The following is a 12,390-nucleotide window of genomic DNA, read 5'->3' as shown; positions in this document are numbered from 1 at the left end:
ATGTAGCCAATCTCGAAGTCAAACTCACTAATCATGGCCATCCACTAGTTTTCCTGACATTCAAATTATGTTGGTGATACAAATATCTCAATCCATTATGATCACCCATGAAGATTAACCTCTTGCAAAGAATATATTGTCCCCACATCTTCAATGCATGGATGATATCTTCGAAGTCAAGATCGTGCATCACATAATTCTTCTCATGCTAATTCAATTTCCTTGATTTGTAGCATAGTACCTATCCTTCCTGCATTAGAACCCCACCAAGTCCTCTATTGCAAGCATCTTTACACACCACAAACTCTTTTTATGGATCTGCAATGTTTAGAACTTGAAAAATTGTCAACAACTTCTTCAACTACTCAAAAACGGGTTCACATTCCTCTTTCCATTAAAATTTATTCCTATTTCGCTACAATGATTTAATAGGATAGGAAATCCATGAGAAGTTCCTAAGGAACCTCCTATAATAAAAAACCAACCCCATGAATGATCTGATCTCATCCACATTCCTAGGAGCCATCCATTCCATGATAGCTCTTACCTTTTCTAGATCCACTACTATTCCTTTGTCGAAGACAACATTTCCCATGTAATTTGACTTTTTCTATTAGAAGTTATATTTACTAAGCTTGTTATACAACTGATTTTCACTCAACATTTTTAATGTTGATACCAAATGTTCTACATTATCTTCCTCATTCTTAGAATATATCAATATGTCATAAATGAATACAATCAAAAACTTGTCTAGATAGAGATGCAACACACTATGCATCAAACACATTAAAGTAGTTAGATCATTAGTCAAACCAAACGTAACCAAAACAAACGTGTAACTCCCATACCTGGTCCAGAAATTCATCTTGTAGATATCCTCTTCTTTGATGCATACCTGATGATAACCTAATCTTAAATCAATCTTCGATAACACCATTTCTCCCTTCAACTAGTCAAACAAGTCATCAACCCTTGGCAACAGATACTTGTTCTTGATGGTTACCTTTTTCAACTTCCTATAGTCAATGCATAACTAGAGAGTACCATCCTACTTCTTCACAAACAATACTAGTGCACCCCAAGGAGACACACTTGGCCTCATGTATCCCTTGTCCAACATTTTCTTCAACTTCCACTTCATTTCCACTACATCTGGAGTGCTCATCCTGTAAGGTGCCTTTGATACTCGTATTTCCCCTGGTACCAACTCAATAGAAAAGTCCACTTTGTTGTGAAGTGGAAACTCTAAAATATCTACTGGAAACACATCTTGAAACTAATATAAAACCTTGTACATCTTGAAGACTTCTGCATCCTCAACATCCTTACCTTTATCATTGGAAATATGTACTACAAATAATACACACCCTTTCCTACGATTACACTTTGTCTACATAGCTATAACCATCCTAACTTATGTCACCTTCTTCTTACCCTACGAGATTTTCTATTCTCCATTGTCATCCAAGCCCTTAATAGTATTTTCATAAATATCCACCTTATTCCAATGAAGATACAAGAAATCCATACCCAACAACATACTTTATGATCTCAATAGAAGCACATCTAGATGCACTGATGTATACATACCATTCAAATCAAATGCACAAGCTCTTACCCAATAATGAGCTCTTTCCTTAGTGCCTGTAGCCAACTGTACTAACCAAGACTCTGCATGCACTTCTTTATTCAAATCACACTTATCCATGAAATCAAGATGAACATAACTATAATTAGATCAAGGGTCAATCAAAATAGAAACAACTTGATCACAAAGCTTACTATCCATCTTGATAGTTTATGCCTAGTTTTCCGCCTGAATATCGTTGAACATTGCATAAATCCGAGGATTACTCTATCCGACATCCCCCACTGTCTGTTCCTCTTCAGTACTATAGATCTATGATATTACACCTTGATGTTGTGGAAATCTCTCCCGCGATGATGATTTCCACAAGTCCAGCACTATAAAGGCTTGTTGCCACCCCCTTTTTCTGCTCCCCAGATTGAAGTCACTATCCTCTTTCATATGCATTGAACTTCTTGTGTGGTGTTTCATTCTCTTTTTTACCTATACCCTATAGTCTTCCTCACTTCTTATTCAATTTTCCCTTAGTCTTGTCATTACCTTTCCAATAATTTTTAGATTCATACTCGTGCTTTGATTGCTCATAGAAATGATTCAAGTTTTTTATGGCTTCCTCTAGTGACCTAGTATCATCAAAATCAATCCTATTCTTGAATGCTACGAACAACTGACTGATGAATCTCTGAATCTTTGCTTTATCCTCCTTAAGATAAGTCACATATCTCAACAACTCCAAGAATCTGCTAGTATACTACTTAGGCCATAGATCCCATCTTCAACTCATAGAACTCTTTTTCCCTATCATCATAGTACCTTTTAGATAGACATTTCTTCTTGAATTTCACTCAAACTCACTCCAAGTCAACTCCTCTTCCCAAATTCCTCTAACATTCTTCACATCTTCCCTCCAAATGCATGCTTTAACTTTAAGACTGAACATAGCTATTTTTGTCTTCATGCACTTTGAGTAATAATGAAACTGGAAGAAATTATTCATTCCAGGCAACCATTCTTCGTCATCCTATGACTCCTTCATTACTCCATCAAATAGAAGTGGCTTGGTTTCTTGAACTCATCCAGAAAATATACCATGTCACTGCTCCGGTAAGGATGATAGATATGATGACCATGATACCTGTCTGAACCAGACCTAGAGTAAATCCCAAACCACTGCCTCATATATCAGGTGTATCTAGGAACCTACCATCTCTGATGGTGTCATCTCTACCTGACTTGTTCCCACCATGAGTGTTGCTACCAGATACTCCATTAGTCATGTCCTCTTGTCCATGATTCATCCTAAGAAGTCCCTATATATACAAGTATGACAAACTCTAAAGAATCACTGCATTGACCTCTACTTCTTTCTCTTGTGCCCTGAAAAGTATCTTTTTTGACTGAATGATCCTATCATTATCTTCTTTGCAACTTCTTATATATGCCTTCAAACTTCTTAAAGTGTCTGTTATGTGAGGAGAGTACTCATCACCATGTTTCTCATCTAAACTATAGTAGAATCACATGAATTGTATTCTGCTATTTTTATTTTCATCTTTGATCCTCTTCTTCCTAGAAGTATACCATGTGAGATAAATCAAAATATAAACATAATCAACATACCTCAGTGAAGTTCAGGGGAGGCTATCTCATTTGCAAGATGAATTCAGATTAGCATAACATATATATACAATGAAATCATCATATTCATCATCTCAACATCAACCTATGCATGACGATACAACTGCAACAATGAGCATCACCATGCATACCTAACAAACACATATACCAGAAGCATAATGAACACATATGCAACTGAAATGCATTCATGACAAACACATCCCAACAATAACATCATCAACTTCTACATGACAACAAAACTACAATAATGACCACCACCATGCATACACATCAAGCACATATACAACCTTCATGCATGCATGACAAACACATTCTCCCCATCTAGTCTAAGTGTTGAACCTGGGAGCTCTAATACCACTACATGACCACCCTAGCCCATATTTACTCACTTTAACCTACTCACTAGGGTAAACATGAAGATGAGAGTTACTATGAGAGACCTAATTGCTAAGATGCACTTATGGAAAATTGGGTCCATATGTCCAGAACTGACTGCAACCACCCAATGACACATGATCCCAATGTTATCAGCCCAAATTGACCCAATGTTATTTCTTTTCAGTTTCATCTCCTTAAATTTAACAAAACTTTCTATTTTTGGTAGTTCTCTCACGTTCTAAACTTCCGAGGCCATTTTGAGGGCCTAAAAGACATTTTTAGGGAAAATAGAGAGACTAGAAAAGGGCTAAATTAATGCATTTGGCTATTTTGAGCGTACTCATGAATATCTTCGAAACGAGGTATTATGATAGTCAAATGGAGATGGTATGCCAAAGTTATGACCCCAGGAAATTGGAGGTATAAATTACTCTTTTATACAAACACTTTGTGTACATAGTACCCATAGGTTATAAATACCTATATGTTAATTAATTCAATAATCTCACCAGGGAACCATAATTGACACAATGACAAAGCTAAACATTCAATCTCAACTCAAAACTACACCTAGACTAACCAAAACCTACTAGGTATTTTGTAAAACACATTGTGAACATGTAAACTATAGGTCAGAAACACATATCTAAACATAGGGGTTTGATACTTATCAAAGAATCATAAATAAGGTATAATTCCCTCTCACAATGGCTGCAATCACATTTATTATATCATGCATGCAATAACCATCCATTTACCAATCAAAACATGTTAAGATCCATAACTAGAATCTGTCATGAAACCAGACTTACAACTAACATATAACCAAAATAACAAGTATAAATACTCCTAAGATACAAGAAGAAAATAGATCTTATTAACATATGCAAGTCCAACTAAGTCAGGGACTTCCACATACCACCCAACCATATATTGGGCTGAACCAAATCTCTCTTTCATACAATCACCCCCGTGCCATATTCCAAGCATGAATGTGAGATCTCATGGAATATACCAACCAAAACCAATTCAGGGCTTCGAAAGGAAAAACCACCTCTACCCTCAACGAATGATTCAACCTCATGGTCTGGCATCACTAACGATCACCAGATCGGTTCCTACGCAAGCTATCCAGGGCTTTGAAGAGTTTGTTCCAACCTGGCCCTAGAACTAGTAACTTAACCCACAACTACCTTAGGGCACCAGAGCATTTATCCAACCATGGCTCCAAGACTAGTAATGAAACCCACTAAGGGCTCCAAATCATTTCTCCAACCAAGGCTTCTAGGACTAGTAACTCAACCCAAGTTGTTCTAGGGCTTCCAGAGCATTTTTCCAACCAAGGCTCTAAGAACTAGTAACTCAAATTATAGCCATAAGGTACATGAGCACCAACCAGAAAAAAAATGGGAAAACACACAACATCATCGCTATCTGGGAAATGGAAAGGCTAGGGAAAACCACTAACAATCCAGAAAATCCTCCATGCCAATGACAGATCATAACCAATTAATCGCATGCATATATTATGCATGTCAAAGAGAACAAGGAAATCATACATCCAACTCAACACCCGCAATTAAAACCCATTGTGGTGGTTGATACTGTCGCCTTGCACTTTCCTACTTTCCCTTTTCCTTCTTTCTTGAAATCCAAAGTATGCCACAATGCTCCAAGAAACTCTAACTATGCAAGAGTGAGAGAGAGAGAGAGAGAGAGAATAGAAGAGAGCTCTATGCTAAAACTAACAAAAGGTCATGAACTAATCCTCATAAGCCTTTTTATCATTGAGGCCTCTATTTTCTTCATTTTCCTCTTTTTTCCTTCAATTTTTCTCACATGTAATTCTATAACCTTTCACCTTCCTTTTCACCTATTTTCCTTTATTTCATAAATAAAATGTCAATAAATGCCTCTTTTCGTTTTCCAACCTCAATAGCCATAAATTAATCACTAGTGATACCCATCACTATGTTTTTCCCAACATTCATCTTGGAATACGTGTCCCATGACCTTGGTCTTATTTTGCCTTTATTAATTTTATTACATCGATTCATAATCAGGGCCATTACAAAACACTCCCCCTTAGGGGAAGTGTTCAATGACACTTATAAATCAACAAACACATGTTTCCCATATATCTTTATAAAACAGCTCGATGCAACATTTAAGTCAATATCCATCTGCTGAAAACACAACCAACATATAATGAACACTATACCGCTTATTGGAGCTTTATAACACAACTTGATACAGTATTTACAACATACATATTCATATAAACATAACCAGGACACAACATCAAAACATGTATCAAAATACATCCACTCAACCAATGAATATAGAAGGATACATAACCCATATCTAATCAGCTATCTCCATGTAGTGTCAACGGGCCCAAAGTAATTCCATTGCACTTTAACTTGATTGATTTCTTGATTCCGGAGCATGAGCATCTTTTGATGCAAGATTAACTAAGGTTATGGCTGGAATTATCGTTTTGGTTCCACCTACAATACATACCAATTAATCACATGATCAACATATTTCACATGCTTCTTAAGTAATGACACATGGAAAACATCATGGAGTTTAACTGTCAAAGGCAGTGCAAGTCGATAGGCTACTAGTCCAATCCTCTCAAGAATATTGAAAGTTCCACAATAACGAGGTGCAAACTTGCTACATGATCCAATCCTTAAGGATATCTTCTTGGGATTGATGTGCAAGTACACCTATTCCCCAACCTGAAAATCCTTAAACATCTTGTGATGATCTGCATAACTCTTTTGTATATCTTTTGTTGCCTATAGATTCTTCTTGATAATCTACATTTCTTGTTCCATCTCTACCAACATGTCCTATCCAATCAAAGTCTTGTTCATTGGATCACTCCAACTAATAAGAGTATTACAACACCCCCCATAAAGTGCCTTAAACAGACTCGTCATCAAATATTCCTCATACCCATTATTATACACAAACTCCACCAATGGAAGATAATCTTTGTACTGTCATTGTTCATGCATGAAACACATTCTCAGCATGTCCTCCAAAATCTTGCTGACCCTCTTTGTCTATCCATCTTTCTGGGAATGAAAATTTGTACTGAAGGTGAACTCTGTCCAAAAACATGAAAATAACTCTTTCTAGAACCTAGAAGTGAACATGGCATCTCTGTCTAACACAATATTCCTAGGAATACCATGTAACCTCACTATATATATATGATGAAGACACGTGCTACCTCACTAGAGGAATATATAGATTTTACTGGAATGAAAAGAGCTACCTTTTTCAACCTGTCAACCACAACCATAATAGAATCATGCTCTCTAGATGTCTCGAGAAAATGTGTAATCAAGTCCATGGAAATGACCTCCCATTTCCACTCTGGAATGGGAATTGGCTACCGTAATATACTTGGATTCTTACACTCTACTTTTAATTGTTGACAATCCAAGCATCTCGTAACAAATGCTACCACCTCTTTCATCAAATGCAGCAAATAGTAGAACTTATAACCCCTTGTAATGTCTTCTGATATCTCGGGTGACATGAATAAGGTTTAACATAAAATTCCATCCAGATAATCTTGTTGAGATTGTTGTTGTCTGGCACATAGGTCTTGACCCTAAATATGACAAAACCAACTTTTGTGACATGATAGTCCACATCCTATTCACCTATACCCTAATACTGTAACTTGTTCTTAAGGTGCTAGTACCTATCATCCTTCAATCCTGCCTTCAAGAGCAGATGATGTAAATTTATCTCATATGAAATCATAGCTGCTATGTAATATACATGCACTATTCTGCTAAGATCATCTGTAACCTTCTTCTCTTTTCCCTTAATGTACCCGATCTCGAAGTCAAACTCACTAATCATGGCCAACCACCTAGCTTGCCTGGCATTCAGATTAGGTTGGTCAAACAAATATCTCAATCCACTCTGATCACTCATCAAGATGAACCTCCTGCCAAGGATATTTTGTTTCCACATCCTCAATGCATGGATGATAGCTGCTAACTCACGTTCATGCATCACATAATTCTACTCATGGTCATTCAATTTCCTAGATTCACAACATACTACCTATCCTTTCTACATCAAAACCCCACCAAGTCCTCTCTTGTAAGAATCTATACATACCATGAACTCTTTGTATGTATCTATGTTGGGATAGGGTCCCTAGGGTTAGTTTTGGGGTTAGTTAACCCAGTTTTTGTATAAGTTTTTGTAAAAGATGTAAAGTCTCCACAAAATATGGATGCAGGTAGATAGGAGTCAAAGGGGTATTAGCCCCTTGTTTTGGTAAGTAAATAGATCGGTTTTGAGACTCACCCATGGTCCATGGACCATGGTATCGTATTAAAGAAAGCTATATATAATTGAGTCATAGTGAGTCTAAGAGGTAACTAATGGTGGCTAAGGCAAGATAGAGATTGTTTTGGGAAAGTTCTAAGGCGGGAAGGCTTTGCTTCATGTACTTAGGCGAAAGGGGAAGGATCCTGCAGCTGAGTGAGTAGGAGGCCTTGGTAAGTCCACAACTGAGTGCACAAGGCTAAAGTGTCTGTAATCTGAATGTTGAATATGAATAAAGACTGATTTTTAAGAACTATATTTCAATTGAGAATTATTGTTGATTCTATTTATGTTATGATATGTTGGTTTATAATATGTTTTCTAGGAAAATCACGAGGAAATTCAACGAAGATGACATTTCGGCACCAGTGGTATCACTAGCTACACAACTAGGTGAAGTATCTTTGCAAGGAGTTCCTCACAAAATACCACGAAGCTCAAGAAGAAAGAAAGCTCATCCACTCTGTGCGATTGTTATTGTCTATTGTTTTAGTAGCTTGGAGATTCCCAGAGGACAGTCAGTTTCCAGTAGGGAGATTTACTTGAGGCAGCGAGGTTGACTTCACTGTGGAAAACAAAGGATCTGGAAAGGATCAAGGAGTAAAAAAAAATTATAGATTCTGATGGAGATGGACCTTCGAATGGTTATTAGTCAGAGGCAAAGGTTGTCCCCAACCTTGTTCGAGAAATTGAAAACCTACACGGATTTCAAGATCGATTTCCACAATGTGTCAATCAGAGCACGAAAGGACCCAAAGCACCTATGCCACAAGATTCCATACTTGGTATCTGAGACAGATGTGCAGGAGATCGTGGGGACTTGGCCAACAAAGTGGCATGAACCTGTTATCACCTAGTCATTTCCAAAGGTTAAGGAAAGAGATCACGGGGTAACCACAAAGCACTTTTGGAGATTAGGACCTATCCTTCCTGATGCTCAGAGAGGGCTCTCTCTATATGATTTAGCTTTGTTTGAGGGGATTTTGGCTAGTTATGAAAGGTCAAGGGTGTTTTGATTTGTGTTGAAGAGTGGGTGGTGGGGTTCTTGAAACAGATGGATAGAATGATGTCTCTAGACCATTGGGCGTATGGAGTCAAAATAAGGGCAGCAAAACTAGATCAACTCACTAAAAGGAATGTTCAAAGGGAAAGATAGAAGAGTAGAGTGTAGGTCTTTAGGCCAGAGGGATGGAAAAAGTTTTAACCAGGATGAGAAAGCAATTAAGAATTCTAAGACCGAGATCGAAACGAGGAACAGAGGGTAATCAGAAACAAAGGGAAATTAAGAATCCTTTGCTATAGATTAAAAGGAAACAACCTAAACTAAGGAGCAATTAAGAATTCCTTAACTTAGATTATCTGTAGAAAACATGTATTTGCCTAACTATTATAGCAGTGTAATTAAACAAATTCTGATACAATACTTCGAGTTATGGCATTCAGATATAGATCAACAGTATGAAAAACTTTAAGAGATAACAATAACGTGAGAAAATACTTGTCTACACTTTGCCTTGAACATGAATCCTTTTAAATATTTGGTCCTTATTCATCAATCCAGCTTGTTAGCTCAATCAATGCTCCAATGGATTTATAGTCTTTTGATCAAGAAGTCTATAGAAATGTCTAAGAATCCACCCTACATACTTCAAATTATGAAGTATTTATACTAAGGTTTTATTACAAATATCTGAAACTAACCTGAGATTTAATCTAGGAAGTGCAAATATCTTCTCGTGGGAAGATAGAGGCAGCTACTGAACTACTTTCATGCTGTCCCTTTTATTGTGGTATTGCTGGATGTTATGGTTTGTTTTTAGCTCCTTATGCTCTTGTTGTTTGAATTATTATGTTGGAAGCTTTATTTACTTCTGGCTTTCATCTGATACTCTCTATCATTGATACTCTTTCACTCTGATGACTTGTGTTTATCCTTTCTGTGTCTTTCATTTTCACTGTAGAATTTAACTTTTACTATGTGTTTCAACAATAAGCTCTTTTGTTTTTATGTGTATCAAGATCGAGAAGTGGATTTTGATCAAGTCTCAGTATGTTTTATTTATTTGTCTTCTAACTCCATCTCTGGTCTGGTTACTATGTTTTGAATGTCACTGCTCTGTAGAGTTGTCTTCTTCTCGGCTCCTTGTGTAATTATCTTCATCTTTTGTTCCTATATATTGGTCTTCCTCTTTTGAATATCAGATTTCAATAGGTTTCTTGGTTGAGACTTGGAGTAAACAGGTTCTACTACTAGTATCAGAACTGTTTATCCAAGCTTTGATCTTCGAGTGATTACCTGTAAAATTCAACAATAATTACGAAAGCACTGGTCTGCATGAAAGGCTTGAAAACACGATTTTTCAATGTTTAAAGTCTTTAATGGGCGGCTTTTCAAATATGGCGTGAAATTCATATTTCTAGGGATAGGTGGTTTATCGGATCGACGGGGAGGTGGTTTTAAGGGTCGTTGCACCACTTTTGTGGCGTGGGCAATTTTTAGGAGGGGTCATCTGATGTGCTTTAGAGCTTGACACGTATCCATGGGGGGGTTGGGGAAAACCACCTTATAAGGAAGGTAAAGGTATACTATCAGGCTTGGCCGATATGGCTGTGGTCTGTTAGATTTGAAGGATTGTGATTTGACAGTGGTCGGGCGAAGAAACTGCGCAGAGGAAATGAACAGGAGTTGGGGGGGGGGTAGCGGTCTAATCACGATGGTTTGGGATTAGTTTAGGGATTAATCCTAGGTTTAAAAGGATCTTTTCGGGATTAATGGGGGAGTTTAACACTTTGGGTAAAATTTCAGGTGTCGGGTGAGGCCGATACGGCTACACGTCGTTGGATTTCAGCGCAAATGATCGGACGGTGGTCAGGTTGATGAAGAAGCACGGGTGAAATGTACGAAGGCTTAATGGGGGCCCGAAGGTTTTAATCAGAAGTAATTTTGGGTTTATTTGTGGTTAATGGAGGATTTATATGTTTAGTCAGGATAAGGAGTAATTCATATAGCTTTTATTTAAAACTAAGGGTTGGGGTATTTTACATATGGGTTTAATTATTTACAGTAAAAGGGTTTTATCGGGATTATATAATAAAATTAGTAATTAATATGAAAGCAAAGGGCAAAGTGGGTTTTTTCCTTAGTAAAAGGGTAAAAGGTATGTGTTTGCGCATTAAGCTTTATACTTAGGATAAAAGGATTTTAGTGGGTTTTTTTAGCGGAAAGGGATTTGCTTGGGGGGGTTTAGCTTTTCTTAGGAAAATTGTGTTTAACCCTAGGAAAAGGGGTTTTCTTAGGGTAATGAAGAGAAATGTATTTTATGAAGGGGATTCTAGTACTTGTGTCCATAATTCATTAAGCCGAGGGTCCAATCCCACCAAAATTCAGAGAAATGCTCTGAGCCTCTTTGACTTGTAGGATTTAAAAGTACTAGAACATACTTGTGGATATGAAATTAAAAAGTAAAGGGGAAAAATGAATGTGGGGGAGTTAATCATATGAACTTCTAAATCTTTGCCTTTGCTTCTGTTATCACTGACAAAATTTCAAAGAAAAAAAAAAGGATCTCCATAAAGAAATCTCACTTCAAGTAAGGATATGCTTCAAAGTTTTGGTAGTTATGCTTGGTATAATCTTTTCAAACATTTCCATTCAGTTTTGGAGGGTCTTGAAACATTTGAAAGAATGTTTTAATAGAAAAGTTCTCAAATAGAAAATTTTTGGGTTGAAACTATGATTTTTGAAACAACTCAGCAGTTTCGTAGCGCGCTACGAAACTGCTGAAGGTGACAGTTTTGTTTTTTGAGGATCTACCTTGAAAGAAAAAGAAGATTATTTTGAAAGGGATGTTGCTGCAGAGGTGTAATAAGATCACTTGAGAAGGTTTGAGCCCTAATCAAAAGGAAAATTCAAGAAATGAAGATACATACGCATGCTAAACCTTGCGCTACGAAATCAGTGTTTTCGCAGCGCGCTGTGAAACCCCTGTAGCAGCCTGTTTCAGCAGAGAAAACTGTTTTACTAGGTAACTTCCAGAAGCTTTCCAGAGCAGCTGAGAACTCAATTTTTCAAAATGAAAGAGGTTTTTCTTCCTACCATGTTGAATTAAAAAAACCTCTTTCAGTTTCTTCAATTCCATTCTGAGGTGGGAGAAATGTGTGGTCAAAGTTGCGCTACGAAACTGCTGTAGGTGCAGTTTTTCATCTCCTGTTTTACACCTGTTTTTCAAAGACTTATTCTGGGCAGCTGGAGAAGTTTTTCAAAAAAAAAAAAGAGGTTTTTGTTCAGTCTGGATTTTTTCACAAACACCTCCTTCAGTTTTTCCAAATACATTTTTTACGAGAAGTTACGACCTCTGTCCCAAGACCTATTTTTCAGCCAGAACAGAGCAAGGGACAGTTTCCTGTTTGACACG

The sequence above is a fragment of the Pinus tabuliformis genome, chromosome 5_2, assembly GCF_031772625.1.
Source record: "Pinus tabuliformis cultivar Carrire ecotype Pingquan chromosome 5_2, CPIR1, whole genome shotgun sequence".
Taxonomy (NCBI): Eukaryota; Viridiplantae; Streptophyta; class Pinopsida; order Pinales; family Pinaceae; genus Pinus; species Pinus tabuliformis.
This window is presented reverse-complemented; position numbering follows the sequence as displayed.